This window comes from Mytilus edulis, chromosome 14 (assembly GCF_963676685.1).
Source record: "Mytilus edulis chromosome 14, xbMytEdul2.2, whole genome shotgun sequence".
NCBI lineage: Eukaryota > Metazoa > Mollusca > Bivalvia > Mytilida > Mytilidae > Mytilus > Mytilus edulis.
In genome coordinates, this window is record NC_092357.1 from 67913089 (window position 1) to 67933458 (window position 20370).

At 32.9% G+C, this 20370-nt stretch overlaps 1 protein-coding gene across 1 annotated transcript in view; it reads left to right on the forward strand.

Annotated features, from left to right (window-relative positions):
- The window catches only part of LOC139503791 (uncharacterized), a 49934-nt gene that overhangs the window by 15980 nt on the left and 13584 nt on the right, over positions 1 to 20370 (forward strand). Inside the window, exons 2-3 of the mRNA XM_071293721.1 lie at positions 2525 to 2836; positions 7886 to 8098. The gene's annotated coding sequence lies outside the window, so the exon portion shown is untranslated. The remainder of the gene's footprint in view (positions 1 to 2524; positions 2837 to 7885; positions 8099 to 20370) is intronic.

Sequence of the window (20370 nt, forward strand, 5' to 3'; positions counted from 1 at the left end):
CTTGGGGTCACCCCACCCCTCCTGTTTGAGAACTTGGTAACGGTCGAGATCCCCACCCCCAAACCATATATCTTCATGTAGGGGACAATTTAACTAATCAAATGAAATATAGGGGGATTCCCTGCGGGTAACCCCACCCCTCCTATTTGAGAACTTGGAAACAGTCGAGATCCCCACCCCTAAACCATATATATTCATGTATGGGACAATATAACAAATCATATGAAATATAGGTGGAGTTCGTGGGGCCACTCTACCCCTTTCTGTTGGAGAATTTATAACGGTCGAGATTCACAATCTTAAACAATATATTTTTATGTATTGGACAATATTACAAATCAAATGAATTATAAGGGGGTCCCTATGTTCACTGTACACCCTCCTGTTTGAGAACTTATATGTATGGGACAAGATAACACATTAAATGAAATATAAGGGTAGTCCCTAGGGTCACCCACCCCCTCTTGTGTGTGTTTTGAGAACTTGTATAAGATTGAAATACCAACTCCTAAACTAAACCATATTCATTCGTGTTTGTCATTTTAAAAAGATTGAATAACATACAATGTCAATCTAATGGACGTCACATATGCATATCACTTTGCTAGACCTAACCAACGTGTACTAGACCTTGTCCAATTTCAGGCGACCATGGGAATGAATAATTATTGGAACTTTGTTTGGAAGACTTCGTAACAGCATTATGTTACAATCATTTTTTTTGATAATTAAAAAATTTTATTGATGGAAAATAATTAGTAGGTTTAAAGAATTTACCTTAATTATAATTTGAATTATTTCTGGTCCTATAAAAATTTTCATTTTCATATGGCTCATTTTAAAGAAAACATATCTTTCAAGCCGAAGAATGTTTGACCAACTGTTTTTATAATTACCTGTCATTTTATTTCAAACTCAGAAATCATAGACTTGGGGTGAATGTGGGGGACATTTACATTTATTATGGACAGGTTAGACAGACCTCACCTTTAATCCCTGTAGTAGTAAACATTTGTCTGATGTGTGTCTCATAACTTTTGTACTGTTGAACACAAATTCATTTTTTTTCCATGGAAGCAAGTCCATTCATACTTTTACAAGCTCGTACTGCAACCATTGCAAACTTGTATCACTGCAGACTCTATGACCATGAAAAAATATACTTGATATATGCGTTGCTTTAAAAAAAACTTTGACAAAATATGAATTATTTGCCTTAATGATTAATTCATTAAATGAACATAAATGTACAATATATGAATGTTAAATGTTTGTTCTTTTTAAAAATCTTAAAAAAAAAATTGAAGCAACATTGCAACAGTTTTTATAATTATGTTTGGCTTGGTTTTTGGTTAACTGCCTACAGCGCTTACAGTGCTTTGATTTAATTTTGTCTTTCCAGTTTGAAAACGGATGTTGACAGTGGGTATAATACCGGAGTCAAGGGCGGATACCCCAGACCGAAATACGAATGTAATAAAATAATAAAAGTGATAAATAGTGGATTCATTACATGAAAAGGAAATGATGAAAACTGGGATTTCAATATTCATGTTTCATATTATTTTACACTTTATTTTTGCCGTTTAAATCATTTCTTGGGATACGACTTCTTTGAAAATAATTACCTGCAATATCTGGAATAAAGCTTTATCTTTTATGTTGTGTGGCACAAAGTTTAAGCATCCAAGAATGTCATAATTGAACTTTCAACGAGGAATGCCAAATCCGACGTCAAATAATGGCCGCCATTACGTGTTGACAACGTCGTCTAGTGAACTGTATCACTGAGCGCCGAAATCCTTACTCAGGAGCTTCCGGTTGTCCTACTGGAAAACGCCCGGGCTGCGTTCAATATCGTAGCAGCTACTAGTGCTACGTAGATTTTCACTATTGAACGTGTAGCTATATACTATTTGTTACATAAATATTGATAGCAGCGACGTAGCCGCTACGTAGCTGCTACGATATTGAACTCAACCCCGGTGTTTATGTTTGACGGCAGAAGCATATCTATGACGTCATCTAGTGTAGGGACCAAAGAAGATAACATCTTTTCGCGGAATTTTCTTTAATGAAGATTTTATACTGAAATAATGATTGACATTTTACAATGTATTATGAACTTGCTTTGCATTAGAATAGAGATAACTGTATTGTATTTGAAGCTTTGCGGACGTCCATCGGTAGTTTTACTGTCGCAAATACCCGTTTACCTGGCGACGCTAAAACTACCGATGGACGTCCGCAAAGCTTCAAATACAATACAGTTACCTCTTAAATATCGTCGTGTGGATTCATTTCTTTTCGTGGGTATTAATTTTAGTTGGTGGAGGAAAACTTGCATTCTCGTGGATATTCGATTTCGTGGTTTTCTAAAAGACTGCAATTAATAGCAAATGAGTAGTTTTCCTTAACCAACTAAAATTAATAACCATGAAAATAAATGAATCCACAGGAGGAGATTTGATTACCTTTGAAATTTTATTTGCAATCGAACTATGTAGCAATTCAATTTTTGCAGGTAACTAATGATATAATGGATCGTTCACATTATACAATGGTTGCAGCTCTGGATTTAGGAAATACGGATAGCGGATATGCGTGGTCGTTTAGCGGTGATTTTGAAAGAGATCCACTGAATATTCATTGCAACCAGGTTTGGTCAGCTGGAACACATCAGTTGTTGTCACATAAAACTCCGACATGTATTCTCTTAGACAAACACAAACAGTTGAAAACCTTTGGGTATGATGCAGAAACTACATTTTCGGATATATGTTTGGACGACCTTCAACATGACTACTATTTTTTCAGAGGATTTGATACCAATAAGGTATTTCATTTATTTAACAGTTTCATCTGTTGTTTCCCTACATGTTCATCGTTTGCAACGATATGTTATATCTCGTTTGGCAATCTATAATGAATTCACGTACTCAATGTTCATTGTAATATTGTCATATAATCAATCTTCAAAACTAAAAGCTAAAACAGAATTTTGAAAATACATGAACCGAAACATTTTTTTTTATTCACCTTCGTCAGGAAAGCTCAGAGCAAAAGTTAAAAGCAAAATCCTTCGAAGATCATCGTTGCCTGTGGAAGTTGAAATCTTATTTTTCTTAATGATTTTTAATTTAATAAATGGATAATTTAGGAAAATCTTGTTACAAATCATGTCAGTACTACTGATCATGAGCTGATGATTCCATCGGTGACTAATAATCTACTAGCGTCGTCTTTTTTATCATAAAATCTTTACTATTTTCTACGTAAGAAAATGCCTGTACCAAGGTAGGAATATGCCCCAAATAATATAAGGATAACGTTTACAGGTCAATTAAATTAATACTGTTGTACGGTATACAGTCAAGAAGTACACTATAAATTATTTTATTATTTTAGTACGAGAACAGAAGTGAAAATTAATAGTGATCAAAGAAGGTATACATTAAGAATAGAAAGATGATATTTAACACTGAATAAGTAAACATTGGAAATTAGTATGGCGTTCATTATCACTGGACTAGTATATATTTGTTTAGGGGCCAGCTGAAGGACGCCTCCGGGTGCGGGAATTTCTCGCTACATTGAAGACCTGTTGGTGACCCTCTGCTGTTGTTTTTTATTTGGTCGGGTTGTTGTCTCTTTGACACATTCCCCATTTCCATTCTCAATTTTATTTTTATAAAATAACAAAAATGCATTATAAATTGTATCAACAGTTCAAATTAACACGGCAGTCCGATTTGATATTGCTCGCAGTCACTAAGAGCTAATTAATAAAAAAATTAAAAAATTAACAAAACAAACGATTCGGGATTACATGTATCTAAAGGTACTCATGGGAGGCTTTCATTTTTAATCAAAATGATCATACGTGGCGAGAATATCTTATATAGGGTTATTATATGGTGTGGTTGAGCTTTTAATTGTTGTCATTTTTATTTGAGTGCTTTCGTTCAGTATTTTGGTGATTTTCCCTTTAACAGCATGTTAACCACGGAATAATAACGAATGTACGACAATTAAGCAGGAAAACAATCAAACAAACAAAGCATAAACTTTGTGTCACTTAAATGTTTCAACCCCACGGATTTTTTGTGATGTTTATATTACCACAGGTTCATTTCTTAGAATATAATAGATTTGTTTTACAATGAACACGTCCAAGATTATAAACATTTGGATTGCGTTTATAATAGTGATATTTGATGTATTTTCTTACCATGACAGATACTAAGATGGAGTTGTGTTTGTAAGGATTTTACCATTTGATTATTTTCTAACCATGTTCGTTCTTCTTCAAAATCAAAACTGTAAATAAAAAAACATGTGCATAAAGTTGCTTTAAACCTAAAATGATATAAATGAAATAGTTGATTATTTATCACGTTCGGAGGACGTGTTTTTCAACAGACTGTCGGCATCCCAATGGGAACAAACTGTGCCCCTCTACTTGCCGACTTGTTTCTTTATTATTATGAGGCTGACTTCATGCAGGAACTTCTTAGGAAGAAAGATAAGAAGTTAGCAATATCCTTTAACTCTACTTTCCGCTATATAGATGACGTTCTTTCACTAAACAATTCAAAATTTGGTGACTATGTGGAACGCATCTATCCCATCGAAATGGAGATAAAGGATACTACAGATACAGTTAAGTCGGCTTCATATCTTGACTTACATCTAGAAATTGACAATGAGGGTCGGTTGGAAACAAAACTTTACGACAAAAGAGATGATTTCAGCTTTCCAATTGTGAAATTTCCATTTCTAAGTAGCAACATTCCAGCAGTACCTGCATACAGGGTATATATCTCCCAATTGATACGATATTCCCGTACTTGCATTTCCTATCATGATTTTCTTGATAGAGGGTTACTGCTCATAAGGAAGCTATTAAACCAAGAGTTCTAAATGGTGAAGTTGAAATCATCCCTTCGTAAATTTTACGGACGCCATCACGAGTTGGTTGACCGTTATGGAATTACCGTTTCACAAATGATGTCGGATATGAGAGGGTTAGCGCTATAGAACCAGGTTTAATCCACCATTTTCTACATTTGAAAATGCCTGTACCAAGTCAGGAATATGACAGTTCTTGTCCATTCGTTTTTGATGCGTTTTGTTTTTTGATTTTGCCATGTGATTATGGACTTTTCAAATTGATTTTCCTCTGAGTTCAGTATTTTTGTGATTTTACTTTTTCCTTACGTCGTAACTACAATCCCCTTCCCTTTCATGAATGTGACCTACCGAATTAGACTATTTACCGGATTTGTAATCACATAAGCAACACGACGGGTGCCACATGTGGAGCAGGATCTGCTTACCCTTCCGGAGCACCTGAGATCACCCCTAGTTTTTGGTGGGATTCGTGTTGTTTATTCTTTAGTTTTCTATGTTGTGTCATGTGTACTATTGTTTTTCTGTTTGTCTTTTTCATTTTTAGCCATGGCGTTGTCAGTTTGTTTTAAATTTATGAGTTTGACTGTCCCTTTGGTATCTTTCGTCCCTCTTTTATCACAGCGCGTTCGCTAGTCCTGTTTGTTGCGACATTTTTTATCTAAATTAATGTGATGTATGATTTACTGGTATGTCAGAGATTTCGTTTCAACACATTTCTTAACTGTTACCAACTTCTTTCATAGATTTGGTTTTGAAGTTTTAATGTTCATATTGAAAATTATAGCAAACAAGTTAACCTTATTCTGTGTGTGCCTGTCTTATTTCTGCAGCTTGCAATTGAGTAATTGTCGTTTATTGTAGTTTCTCATTTTTGTATTTTGTTTATAGTTTTGTAAGAAATATGTAAATTCTGCAAGAATAACCTTACTTTCCATGCTTTTACCAGTACAAATAACATTCAAATGAATTAGTTGCCATTCCGTTCCACATTATTCTCGACATCATATCCTTTAAAAGCATCTTAAATATGGCCGCATTAAATAATGTCTAAATACTGGACAACATCTCAGACAGTTTTATCTCTTTGAATTGAGAAGCCTCCCTACGGCAATAGGTGTGTTTTTTCAAATCTTCGAAAAGCCGAAGAGTATAGTTATCAGACTGCAAGTCAACTTTTGATTATGTTTCTATCATTTAACTTAATTAACTATTGTTTTTTGTCATTAGTTTCCTGGTGATATTGTTATGTTTGTCTTGGAACAATAAATACAGTTAACGTTTGGATTTAGATTTTTTTCAAGTAATGTTCAATTCATAAGGTTCAGTAAAAATCTTCCCAATAGTAGTTGTGAACGATGCATTAATTGAAAACACAAATAAGTTTGAACGGATCATATTTGTATTAACAGTATTTAGAATAGAATAACCATATAATTAAGATGTGATACTTTGTTTTCAATTGGTACAAGTACAGCTAAACTTCAAAACCATATATTTGTATATATTTAAGTAGAAAGTAAAGGTTTTCAGTATTTTCGCGTAGCAACATATCTAAGATAAATTAATCAGTATATACTTATCCAAAATTTTATGTTAAAAGATTAAAAAAAAACCATAAGTAACGTCGGGCACAATCTGCCAATGCCAAAATTGATCAATATTGGATTTAGCAAAGACGACCTTTTGAAAATATTACATCAAACATATTCAAATATTCATACTCTATGGCTTTAAAAAAAATATGGATTTGAGCGTTCCTAATGAAAAACAAATAGCGCTTAGGACGAACCAAATCTAAAGTCTTAGTTTGTATTATCAGTTAAAAACATATTGCTATACTTTAAAAATGTTAAGTCACTTAGATTACAGAAACAGACAAATAGAGCACTGGTATACTCTCTGTAGTCAATGATTGAAATATATGTAGGAATATATATAATACATCATCTGTGTCCATTAAAATATTATTAAACAACTGTCGGTTATATTGAAATTTTGCTTTCAGATTTACGGTTCATTACAATACAGGAACTTTTTTTTCAGATTGAACCCAATTTTTTTCCCTAGGTTGACTTAAATGAACAAACTTTCGATAAACTTTATTGCCGAGACGTATTTTCATGATTTCAATGAGAAACGAGTCTACATAATCTCGTGTCAACTCCTATGTGACAAAACAAATTCCCCTGAGTGGCATGGCTTATAGTTACGTATGCCAGACGCTAGTTGGTATATATTAGATTAACAAAAGCTGCTTGAATAAAAACAGTTTAGAGGCAAACCAAGTTCAAATCTAATGAACACTAAACACCAATATTCCCGAAAATAATGCCATATACTGGGGATTAGAGGCAACATTAGGATACCGTTATTCAATAGTCATAGATCAATTAAGAGAGAAAACAAATTTGGTTTACACTCTAAAACCGAGGGTAACACATCAGCTGTAAGATGAAAACAACAGAAACACAGAAATACTGAACTGCTACAAACACATACGCCAATATACATAGACACTACTTTTTCAGAACAATTGTCATATTTCTGACTTGGTACATGACATTTTAAGACAAAATGGGTGGTTGGACTTGGTTTTATTGGTAGTCAAATCCCCCTGCGTATATGGTCGTGTATTAGAGTACAAAAACGTTAATTTTCGCATAATTCAACATATTGAAAACAGTTAGTTTACAGAAAATGATTAGATCAAAGATATTTCATATCACCACTTAGATATTGATACAATAAGAGTCCGAAGATACAAAAGAAACTTTCAAATTTATTAACGCTTTGTGTATTTTCATTGAAGCGTGAGACGAATACACATTTTTTTAAATACTTTATTCCTTTCATTTTTTAAATAGATTCTACAATATTTGTCCGTGTTGTTATTAAATTCGTAGTAATTGATATGTTAACAATTATAAATTTGGAGAATTCAAAGTTAAACAATATTGCGTTGATGATTTAGAATATTACCAGAGATATGATGTTGGTGGACGAGACCGGAAAATCACTACTTGCTAGTCACGTATTACAAATGTTTATAAAAGCATTTGTTAATCATCTAATTAAAAACATGAATGGAGTTGATGTTCCAAAAGACTACATAAGATGGGTCATCCCTGTTTCTGCAAATCTGTCTAATACTGGTAAACAGCTCCTGAGATCATGTGCAGAGCAGGTAGGTGTATTATGCAAGATATAAATCTAGTCTGTTGTACGCAAATACAAAAACTTTTAATATTCAAGCGGGTTAACCAATGCTGTCTGTACATTCTTATTATTTTATGCGTAACAGGGAAGCATGTGGACGAAAAATAATCAGAATGCATAAACTCCATAATGCGGACAAATTAGTTTGTGTGCTTTACAATTGAAAACGGATGATTATCGAACTACTATCCAATTAAAAGCAGGCCAGTAAAAATTTCATAAATATTTTTATTTCCTTTAACGTTTTGGCGCCTGGCTAATCATTATTTTTAGTTGAAAATCTGGACGATAATTATTTTTTTCGAACTACATTAGTATAAAATAAAATAATTATGTGTTTGGAGAATTCAAAGTTAAAAGTATAAAATGAAATGAAAACGCCATGGCTAAAAGACAACAGACCAACAAACATAACAGAAAGCTGAAGACCTAGCAACACAAAACACACCAAAATAAAAGTGTGCGGCTGATGAGACAGATTGTATCCTTATTCCTTGCAAGGCTTTGGTTATACTTTTTTTCCTTTTAAGTGTATACCTCTTCATTCTTTTACATGTTTTAATTAGCTTTGGATTTTCAAGTACTTTGGCCTCGAGCAATACTGAAGAGACATGAATTTCGAAATGCGCATCTGTGCACAACAACTGGTAACGTTTATGATATAACTACCACTATCTGGGTCGATGCCTCTCACGGTGTATATTCACAACGCTTCCTTTCTAATACAATCGGCGTTTCTGCTTCCTTTCGATGCTTTAACGCTTTCTTTCGGAGTTCCGATGACGACATCGCACAGAAGCATGAGCTAAAAATGAATAATGCAGTGATCAAGAGGTAAGTTAAATAAAAATGTGTAGCTTATGGAACATTTGAATGTTTTGTCTTAATTTATACCAAGTTGATTTCTTTAAAAAAATAATATAAATCAGTTAAAACAGTTCCAGAATCTCAGCGTCGTTGACGATTACAGATTAAAACAATACATTGTTATCCTCAGAAACTATTTCAAAATGCATGAAGGATATTGTTTGCCAAATGTTTCATTATATTGTAACTTAACAAATGGTTTTACCTTGTGCCGCTAACCTAAATCATCCGTAAAACTTTTTTTTTAAATCAAGGAAACACTTCCTTTCCGATAAATCAGTCGCAGCGTCAATTTTGTAAACGCTTACTTTCGGAGTCTTAGGATACGACCCCTTTTGGGTTCTTCAATTCAATGTAGTCGTACGCTCAGGATAGGAAGTAAGCACGACTTAACGTTATTGTTTTTACAATATAAGAAGTATAAGATATGGACTTTGTGACAATGAGGTAAATTCTCTATGAAATGATTTATATATATACTGTTACTTTCAGAAAATCACGAAATGGTGAGAACAAGCCTATGACATTACTTAAATTGCAGAAAGAAGTATGGGAAAAGGCAAAGAAAACAAGTAGGGAAAATATATTAAATGCCTTTATTAACATACTGATCGTCAGGAAAGTTGAAACCCATCTAGTTTTAATGAAGTCTGGTTTTGGCTCATTATCAGTATCTTGTCCATTATACGCCAAACTTATTAATGCGTTTCGAAAACAAACACACATTTCTCAAACTAATCCAAGCCATTGTGAAACTGGGAATTCGTTACATAACATTGAAGAGGGAACAGATGATGGTGAAATAGACGCATTTTCCAGTCTATCCGATGATGCGCTAGATATATTTAATGTCAACGATAGTTTTTCTATTGCACTTTCTATCACTTACATTATGGGAACATCAGAAACAACAGAAAGCGCTGGCATCACACAAGAAGGGCATCAGTCTGTTACAGTAGAGTGTGGTACTATACATCTGACAAACAATGAACAGGAAATTGAAGTTAATAATGAAATTTACCAGAAAATATGGGATGACCTAAAAGATCACCAAAAATCAAGTATCCAGAAAAAATGGAAAGACAAGTGTTCAACTGATTTAAAAACTGCCGTAAAGGATACACAGGGTCTACGGAAGTTGACACACGATGAACTGAATGTCATTATTGAACATACAAATGCAATGCAAAAGCAAACAGCCATAGTAATCAAGAAGTCATGGGCTATTAAAGAAAAATCTAACGTCATAAGTAAACTAATTGGAAATGGAGAACAAACAGTGTCTGAGAAAACTGATAAACATTTATTGAAATTGACAGAATTTGCATCAAGAGCAATAAAATCCTATAGACAAACTTATTCCAAGACCGTTCCGAAACAATCGCAGGTCGTTTTTAGAAGACCCTCAGGTCGGAAGTCGCTTCTAAAAAGCCCGGAGGTCGCAAGTCGTTTTTTACCCTTAGGGAGCCTCGGAAGTAGAAAATCCAAAAGCATTTTTAGCTAAATGATGATATAACCAATTCTACATATATTTCACATCAGTCTATTTTACCTAGGCGTTATATAGGTTACAATACACAATAAGATTTTGTGGGGGCAGCCATTTTATGAGAATAACATGGTTTTCAGAATTAAGAATATGGCTAATCCTGATTGGTCGATATGTGCGCCCGTTATTTTTTTTTTTTAATTATTAGAGACTTCGTGCACTCTGCGTTATACCAAAAGGCAAAATAAAGAAAAATCCGTAGCCCTAACGGCACTTAGATGACTTTTCAACGCTATGATAAGACACGTATTGTTTAGGGCAAAATAGATAGGCATGTTTTCAACATAACAATCTCGACGCGAACCTATATGTTTTGGACCAAACAATACTGTCCTTTATACTTTTCTTTGATTCTAGCAAGGTTTCGTTAAAAAAATCAACTTTCTAAAATCTGTATCTCATAAAAGTCTACCATTGTCGCCTATGGGAAAATTCATTGTTTATTTCAATCTATACAGCAGCGACATTTCTTTAACATAGTGCTCAAAAAGTGTCGTCAAAAACAGTCATTTTACTTGACAATTGATGTGAAACTGTATTTGTTTGTGACAGATGAATTATTGATTATCTAGTTTTTGAGCTATAGTCTGTTTCATATTTGTATTGCGTTTTGTCTTAGAAACTAGGGTGGGGACGACTTTTGACTTACTGTGGAACGAAAATGTCATTTTCTGAAGTTCTGCTGATTTGTTCGAAATGAGCAAGTACACGTCTAGAGTTTGTGAATATAAATCGATTTTTAAACATAACAATCTCGACCCAAGTATCGAAATTACCAAATTCACCGAAATTGTACGGAAATGATTCCATTCGAACATTGAAATGTTAGCACGAATAACAAATTAAAAGAACAAGAATAAACGTGCCATTTTGTAGTTAACAAACAGTAATCGATGTTAAAACACAAATAATTACACGTATTCCATATTTTGAAATGCTATAGTCTGTTTCAAAAATGTACTTTTATACGATAATGGTTTCATTTAAAACTGTTGTTCAAAATTCACCATAGTAGTTACATATTGGATTAGTTTAGGTATCAATATAATCAGTACTTGATGATATATAAAGAATCATTGAAAAAAGTGGGCATTATCTCCAGGCCCTTTTTAGCAGTACCGTATTTACTAAAAGAAAACGTTTTTTTTCACATTTTTCGACTGGGGTCACTTCCGATAAACAAATTGTGAAAATTCGAGTAATACCAGAACGTTTTCAAGATGATTTATTTGTGGCATTTACATTTGTGCATCTAACGCACTATAAATTGCACGATACGAGAAAGTATTAAATACCGTATACATCAACGACATATCGTTACCATAGTGCTAAAAATGTCAAAAACAGTCGTTTTACTTGACAATTGATGTGAAACGGTATTTCTAGTGGTAAACGAATTATTGATTATCTAGTTTTTAAGCTTTAGTCTGTTTCAGATTTGTACTACGTTTTATCTTAGAATTTATGGTGGGCTCGACTTTTGACTTACTGTGGAGCGAATATGTCATTTTCTGAAGTTCTTCTGATTTGTTCGAAAAGAGCAGGTACACGTCTAGAGTTTGTGAATACAAATCAATTTCTAAACATAACAATCTCGACCCAAGTGCTGTTATCGAAATTAACAAATTCACCGAAAATGTACGGACATGATCCCCTTCGAACATTGAAATGTTCGCACGAATAACAAACTAAAAGAATAAGAATAAGCATGCCATTTTGTAGTAAACGAACAGTAATCGATGCAAAAACACAAATATTTACACATATTTTATATCTTGAAATGCTATAGTCTGTTTTAAAAAATGTACTTTTATACGAAAATGGTTCCATTTAAAACTTTTGTTCAAAATTCACTGTAATAGTTACATATTGGATTGGTTTTGGAATCAATATAATCAGTACTTGATGATATATAAAGAATCATTGGAGGAAGTGGGCATTATCTTCAGGCCCCTTTTAACAGGACCGCACTTATTAAAAAAAAAAAAGATTTTTTTCTACGCATTTTTCGACTGGGATGGAATCCAATAAAAAATTGTGAAAATTTAGAGAGTAATGCCAGAACGTTTTGAAGATGATTTATCTTGGGCATATATATGTGTGCATGTAACGCACTATGTGTTGCACGATACAAGAAAGAATTTGATACCGTAAAGGTAACAATACACCATAAGATTTTGTGGGCGCAGCCATTTTATGAGTATTACATGGTTTTCCGAATTAAGATTATGACTAATCCTGGTTGGTCGATATGTGCGCCTGTTATTTTTTATTATTAGAGACTTCGTGCACTCAGCTTTATAAAAAAGGCAAACAAAAATACGTTGCCCTAACGGCACTTAGATGACTTTTCAACGCTAGGACAAGACACGTATTTTCAAGGGCAACATCGATAGGCATGGTTGAAAAGTTCAGAATAAGTTAAGAAAAAATACGTGAACCTATATTTTCATGACCACAAAAAAACTGTACTAAATACTTTTCTTTGATTCTAGCAAGGTTTCTTTAACAAAATCAACTTTCTAAAGTCTGTATTTCAAAAAAGGCTACCATTGTCACCTATGAGGAAATTAATTGTTTATTTTAATCTTAAGAATACATATAAATAAGAGGATATTGTATTAGTGCATCTCTCCATCCAAGTCACAATTTATAAAAAGTAAACAATTATAGGTCATAGTACGCCTTATATCACGGATCATTAGCTCACACCGAACAGTAAGCTGTAAAGGTCACAGTCATAACACAATTCAAACAGGAAAACCAATTCTTAATTTATTAACTTTTAAGGCAAAATAATTTGTCACTAAAATTTATTGAAATGTATCAAAACACTAGTCACATTTCCTATTTTTAAACTGAATTATACATTATATTTATTTTTACAGGAACCATTTTTTTCAAAAGATCTTTGCGGAAACGAAAGAAACAAAGACAGGCTAAAAAATCTGATATTTCAAAGCCTCAAGAAGTGACTCGTGGATGTTTGCCAATTAGACAATATCATAAATGTGATGAGAATAAAAATTCTTCCTACAACTAGACTTGGAATAGATCTTTCTTAGATGAGTTCCGAGGCTTTCGGTGGTTCTAGTGGTGCTGGTGGTGGAGGTGGGAGGTCTTTTGTAAATTATATTTTACTTTTCTGACGCGATTATTTTAACATTTTGTACTTATACATGTTATAGGGGTTCAGCTTAGTTACCAGCTAATTTGGAAAAGTTGAACTGGATTTTAAATTTGAATCACGATTATTTGTTTGATATGGAGAATTCTGCATGCTTTGAAATTAGTCTCAGTGGATGTGCATCGTCGTGTGTTTTTGTATTGAAAGTCGAATGCATATTCTCTATAACGCAAAAATAACGCAATTTTGTTAATTGGACTTTAATAACATGATTCTTAACAGAACAAGTATTGATAACAAACTTTTTTTTATATCTTATACTATACTGCTGATAAAATTTGTTCCCATTGTAATTTATTTTCTAGTACATTATCCTGTACGATAAATTAAATCACATCTAATGACAAAAAATAATAAAAGGTTAATTTCTGTTATAAAACATCTTGCCACAATTTAATATTGAATTAATAAATATTCTAAATTTACATATAATGTAACCCACTAGCATGTAAAGAAATGTCATAGTTAGCAGATAGTACGCTTGATTGAAGATGGTGAGCTACTTCCTCTCCCATCTGTGAACAAATCAGGGACCTGATACTCAGTATTTGGTTCTGCTTCACCAGAATTTGCAAGGCACTCGGATAAGTTATTGTCCTCGTCTGACGGCAAAAACTGTACCCCAAGATAGCCCAAAACAGTTTTATCTACTAGAACATTCATCTGAAAATATAATTGATAGTTTCCGTCATGTAAGATTGTGACCTTTGTTATCGTCCGTCGTCCATAAACTATCATTCTTCTCCTCCGAAACCGCTAAAAATTTCTAACCATAATTATGTTTGATGGTTCTTGAGTGGTTCTCTTTAAAAATTTGAAAACTATGACCGGTACCCCAGCATATTATCAACAAGATGGATGATATTATAATAAAAATAGAAGAGATGGAAGGGTGATTTAGACAAAAAAAACAAACCCTCACCTGTTTAATTATTGAGTCACTTGGGAAACCAATTTTGTATAATTTGGAGTTTAGTATGACGTCCATTATCATTGAACTAGTATATAACTGTATGTTTGTTTAGGGGCCAGTTGAAGAACACCTCCTGGAGGGGAGTTTTTTGCTGCCTATTGGTGACCTTCTGCTGTTGTCTGTTCTATGGTCAGATTGTTGTCTCTTTGACACATTTCCCATTTCCAATTCTCAATTTTGTGCTTGATTACTTCTATATCGATTTTATATTTGTTATCTTTTTTTTCACAATTTATTTTGCTAATTCTGTGTACCGATATATAATCTGAAACATATTTACCAAGTACTGCGCAGTGTATTGCACAACAGCAAGAAATCTCCAGTTGAAAATAAATTCAAATCAATTTCATGTTCATTGGCTACATTTATCCTGTGTCAGATCTTATAATGTGCCAAATATTCAATTTCAGTCCAAATTTAGACCTGTAGTATCAAGTTTAAACATTGGACACTAGTTTTTGCCCCAACTGTTCAGGGTTTGCCCTCTTTGATTGTATTTAGCTGCGCTCGGCGAAGCATATTTTTAATATTACTTCGTTAAGCAAATGGAAATATCGAGTATTGAAAATGCTGTTGGCACAAGTGCACTCAGAATTATTGCAAGTACTATTCTTCCTAGCATCCCCATCATCTACTCGAATGTATCGGTCAATATGGATTTGTTTTTCTGTAAGATTTATCGTGAAACGTATCTCTAGATCTCCCTAAAATGATATGCATGTAAGTAAAAGTAGAAAAAAAATCGATATCAATTATTACAAAAAAAGAATTTATTATGGAGCTGAATGTTGTATTACTTAATGTTACTAAAGTTTCGTTATATGGGTTATTAACATTAATGGTTAATTATTAACAGGGATGCACTGATCATTTAATCGTCAATTTAAAAAAAAAAAGATTATAAAATACGGAATTTCAATGCCATCAATGTCTCTGGATTTGTACTTATCTTAGAACGTCAAATGTTTGCGTGGGTGTTATCACGTCGCTAATGTACACTATTGATTATAGGACGCAGTTTTGTAAATGCTGAATTGACAGACAAGACAATTCACATGAGGTTTGTTTTAATGATTTTATTAGCAATGAAGTCGAGAAAATCAAAAATTATCAATTAAAATTAAATTTATACAGATCTAATTTTGTTGCATAAGTTCAAAATATTTTTACAACATAATGCTGATCAATGCTCATATGAGATCTATCATTTTGACTTTTATAAGCCCCAGGACATCAAAATGTTTAAACAGAGTTGCATATATCTTCAGTCTGACTGTTGTTATATATTTTTTTAATTTATCTGAAAGGATGCGTTTCCGAGTAACTTTTATCTTAAAGGTAGCGTTTACAAAAAATGGAAAACATCACGTTTAATAATTTATTGCGTCCGAAGCGCTTTTCTGGATTTACCTTCATCAGGAACGCTCAAAACCAAACACTTGAAATCCGAAGATGGGTAAGTACCGAAAATCGTTGAAGAGCTATATGTCAAAAATACCTAAAATAAATAGCCAAATTCATCTAAAGCCAACTTTGCCTGAGGGAGTTGAAACCTTAGTTTTATAATAATTTAAAAATTTATAAACGGACAATGTTAGTAAAGTTTGTTAAATCATGTCAGTACCGAAGCACTGACTACTGAGCTGATGATACCCTCGGGGACTGATAGTCCACCAGCAGAGGTATCGACCCAGTGATGTAAAAAATGGAAAACAACACGTTTAATAATTTATTGCGTCCGAAGCGCTTTTCTGGATTTACCTTCATCAGGAACGCTCAGAGCCAAACATTTGAAATCCGAAGATGGATAAGTACCGAAAATCGTTGAAGAGCTATATGTCAAAAATACCTAAAATAAATAGCCAAATTCATCTACAAACTTTGAAAGGATAAGTTTTTGTCGGTGTTAAAAAAAAACCCAGTTTTTGCATGCAGGAAAGCGTTAGAAATCTAATAATATACACAAACTGAAATCTCTTAATATAATTTAATTAATTGTATATTGTGTTAAATGGTCAAATATTCTTGCATTCATTACTTTTATTTTTGATAAACTTGTTGTACTCGTTGACAATGTTGAATGAAGACAGACATTAGCAAATCTTATTTTGGGTACTTGTTTATGTACTTTGTTCCGACACCTATCGATTCTTTCAAGAATATTAGTATTTCATTTATAAATTGGCATAAAAGGACACCTACCATTCAATCGTTGTACTCTTTTTCTGTGTACAGTATCAGAAAGGACGCGTTTTCTGACTCGGAAAGGAAGCAAAAAACGCCGATTCTATCGGAAAGGACGCGTTATGAATATACAATGTGCCTCTGCTGGTGGAGGATATCATCTTCCAAGTAGCCAGTACTTCGGGACTGGCATTAAAATACGGATTTTGTGTTATTAAAATTTGCCGTTACGTTTTCCTTTTTAATTATTTAAAATTAAGGAATGTATCTCCCTCATGCAAAGCTCTGGTTGCTTGTTCGGCTTTGGCTATACCTTTTTACCGTATTTAGTTTATTGCTCTTCAATCCCTTCATTAAGCTTTGGATTTTCAAATATTTTGGGCTCGAGCATCACTGAAAAGACTTTGATTGTCGGATTGCGCATCTGGTGCACAACAATTGGTACCGTTTATATCAATACAACCTTCACTATATGAATCTGATTAGCTATTCCTCATTATAAGTAGTAATATCTTGAATGTGATTGTTCTAGTATATTATTACTTGTGAACTTAATATTGTCAGAAATCTTTTGTGCGAAATATTTATCCAGAAGACTGCTTTACAGTCAGTCTGAATTTTCTAACGAGAGTATTTCAATGGATGCAATGCAAGAAAGACGATACTCTCTATATTCCTTTTTGAACTAAATACGGCACTGGTTCGTTTTTCCCAGAAGAAATGTACTTGTTCTTACAAACAACACTCCAATTTTTCACATAATCTCTTTTCAAACTATTCTCATTGTTTTCAAATGACTTAACTCGGGTTCAGATGTATCGTGAAAATACTTTTCTGTGGGTATTGTGAATGAGATGTTGATATTAAAAAGATCATAAATGTATTCAAAACCCACGCCTCTTTTTGGGAGATATATAATATTTTGACAAATACGCTATTTTGTTTACGTAGTGGTTCCAAGTAAAAAAAAAAATTTTCGATAGCCTTGCATTCTACGGTAGAATAAAACTTAAGGTCAGGGCATTAAAGAATTTAAATACAAGTTGGAACTCCTTGAAGTCAGATCATTTACATCATGTGCATGTTGAAAATATGCCGCACAGCACTTTTTTTAAAGAGTAGTACGTATGCGCTTTACATTCATGGATATAGTTTGTTCGAAACTTCATAGTAATACGGTACAGTTTAAGCCGTAAAAGGGGTTCCTGTAAGAGTAGAAAAGTATATATTTACAGAAATGCAACCTTGAAGAAAGAACAAAAATAAGAGGTCAGTATTCATTAGCTTCATATTCCGATATATTGATGATGTCGTTTAAATAAATACCCTTAGTTACTAGCAGAGTTTTTGGTCGTACCGGCAGACGATGCGGCCAATAATGGCGTGGTGGTGTGACGCACATACTACACGGAGTTCTTCATAACGAAATTACCAATTCCTCTTCATTCAGGTCCGTACGCACCACAGAGAGTCAAATCGTTAACAAGCATATTACTGCCATAACCCAGCTTAAAGCCGCTTCCGAACATTCGAAAGTCCCTACTATGTACAAGTTACTGAAATTACACAAAAAACCCATTTCGTTTCATCTCCGCATCTAGTTTGTGTTGTACTTCTAGTCTATCAGTGCATCTCACTACCGCCCTTACTAATACCAAAGAACTGGTCATGAACTATTGTAATAAATCTTATGAAAATAATGGTATTATTATTTTGGAGTGTACAAAAATACATGCTGTTGATGGTCATTTTAATTCAGTTGACGGTTATGATTTTTTAACTCTGTACACTACACTTTCATACAATAAAATAACGACAATGTTTTCATATTTTATAAAAAGGTCTTTCAAAAAATACCAATGTAAATTTATTTGCTATAACTCGTTTAAACCCTTTTTTTTTTGTAACGACAAAGGAAAATGTGCTAGAAACACTTACTGGAAATATGAGGATATATTTGCATCTTTAAATTTTCTCCTAGATAACATATATGTACATTTCGGCGTCAAGTAGTAGATATTCCTCTAGGCACTCACTGCAGAAAAATTCCTGTATTGCTATGAATCTCAGCTTATGACCAAACACAGTAAAGACACGTAATTATTACATTTGGTCGATACATTAAAAAAAACTACCATTATATGGATACTATTTTTGTGTTAAATAATCTAGAGTTCTCTATATATACTACTGAAACAAACTTACTTTAACTAAATCAGACATAAACATCATCAGTTGTCCTTTTCTATATTTTCACATTTCAATTTCTAAAGAGAAACTCGACAAAGGAGACGATTGTTCATTCCCTATTGTCAATTTTCCTTATCTTAAACGGTAAAGTACCTTTGGTTCCATCATACGGTGTTTATATGTTCCAACTAGTTCGATATGCCGGTGTTTGTAGTGATGTCCTAGTTTTTTCACGAACGTAATAACATCATCACTGTTAAATTATTAAGTCAGGGATTTCGTTATTGTGATGTCATACTATTGTTTCAGAAATGGGAGAAGGTTTGGTACAATTATTCCCGCTGCAAATGTTTGCAACTGTCCGTAGTCAGGTTTCCGATGTACAAGGGTTATCGTTAATAATAATAATAGTAATCATAAGAATAATAATAATAATAATAATAATAATAATAATAATAATAATAATAATAATAATAATAATAATAATAATAATAATAATAATAATAATAATAATAATAATAATAATGATAATAATAATAATATTAATAATAATGATAATAATAATAATAATAATTATAATAATAATAATAATAATAATAATAATTAAAAACCAATTGTTCAGAGAACAATTGAAGGTCTTTCCACCAAAACAATGTATTTTAATATGAAAGGTGTAAAAATAGGTTTAAATTGTCATTTCAATCGTCAAATGATAGCTTATTGTACGCTGATTCCAAAAATATATGGTTTCTAAACAATATTTTTTCAGATAAGGGAGATAATTTCTTACTTCCGGTTTGAAAAACGCTATTTCCGATAATATTTGACTATTAACTTGACACTGATTCCAAAAATATCTTGTTCTATATACTTTTATATTAATAAAGTACAATATATAGCTACTTCCGGTTTACACAAGGTCACTTCCGGTTGTTTTTTCAAGGTTAAATGGTTTGATACCGTTTGCCAAAAGTCTCATGGCTTTATCATGTATACACATGAGGTAAAAGCAAAGGTCAAAATCTAGAACGTCAAATTAAACTATGACCTTGAGATCAATTTCAAGGTCATTAACCAAGAACCTCAAATCAAAAGGCCATAGGTCTTAATTATGTTTAGTTAATGAGTTATATCACCATACGCGTATTTTTAAATACCAAAGGGGAGAAAACTCCCTTTTACATTCAACGTACCCTTGCAATCAAAATTTACGTGTTACGACATGTCGCAACAAACAATTTAGAAAAAATAATTTGTCGATATCTTATACAGTTTCTGGAAATGAGTGGA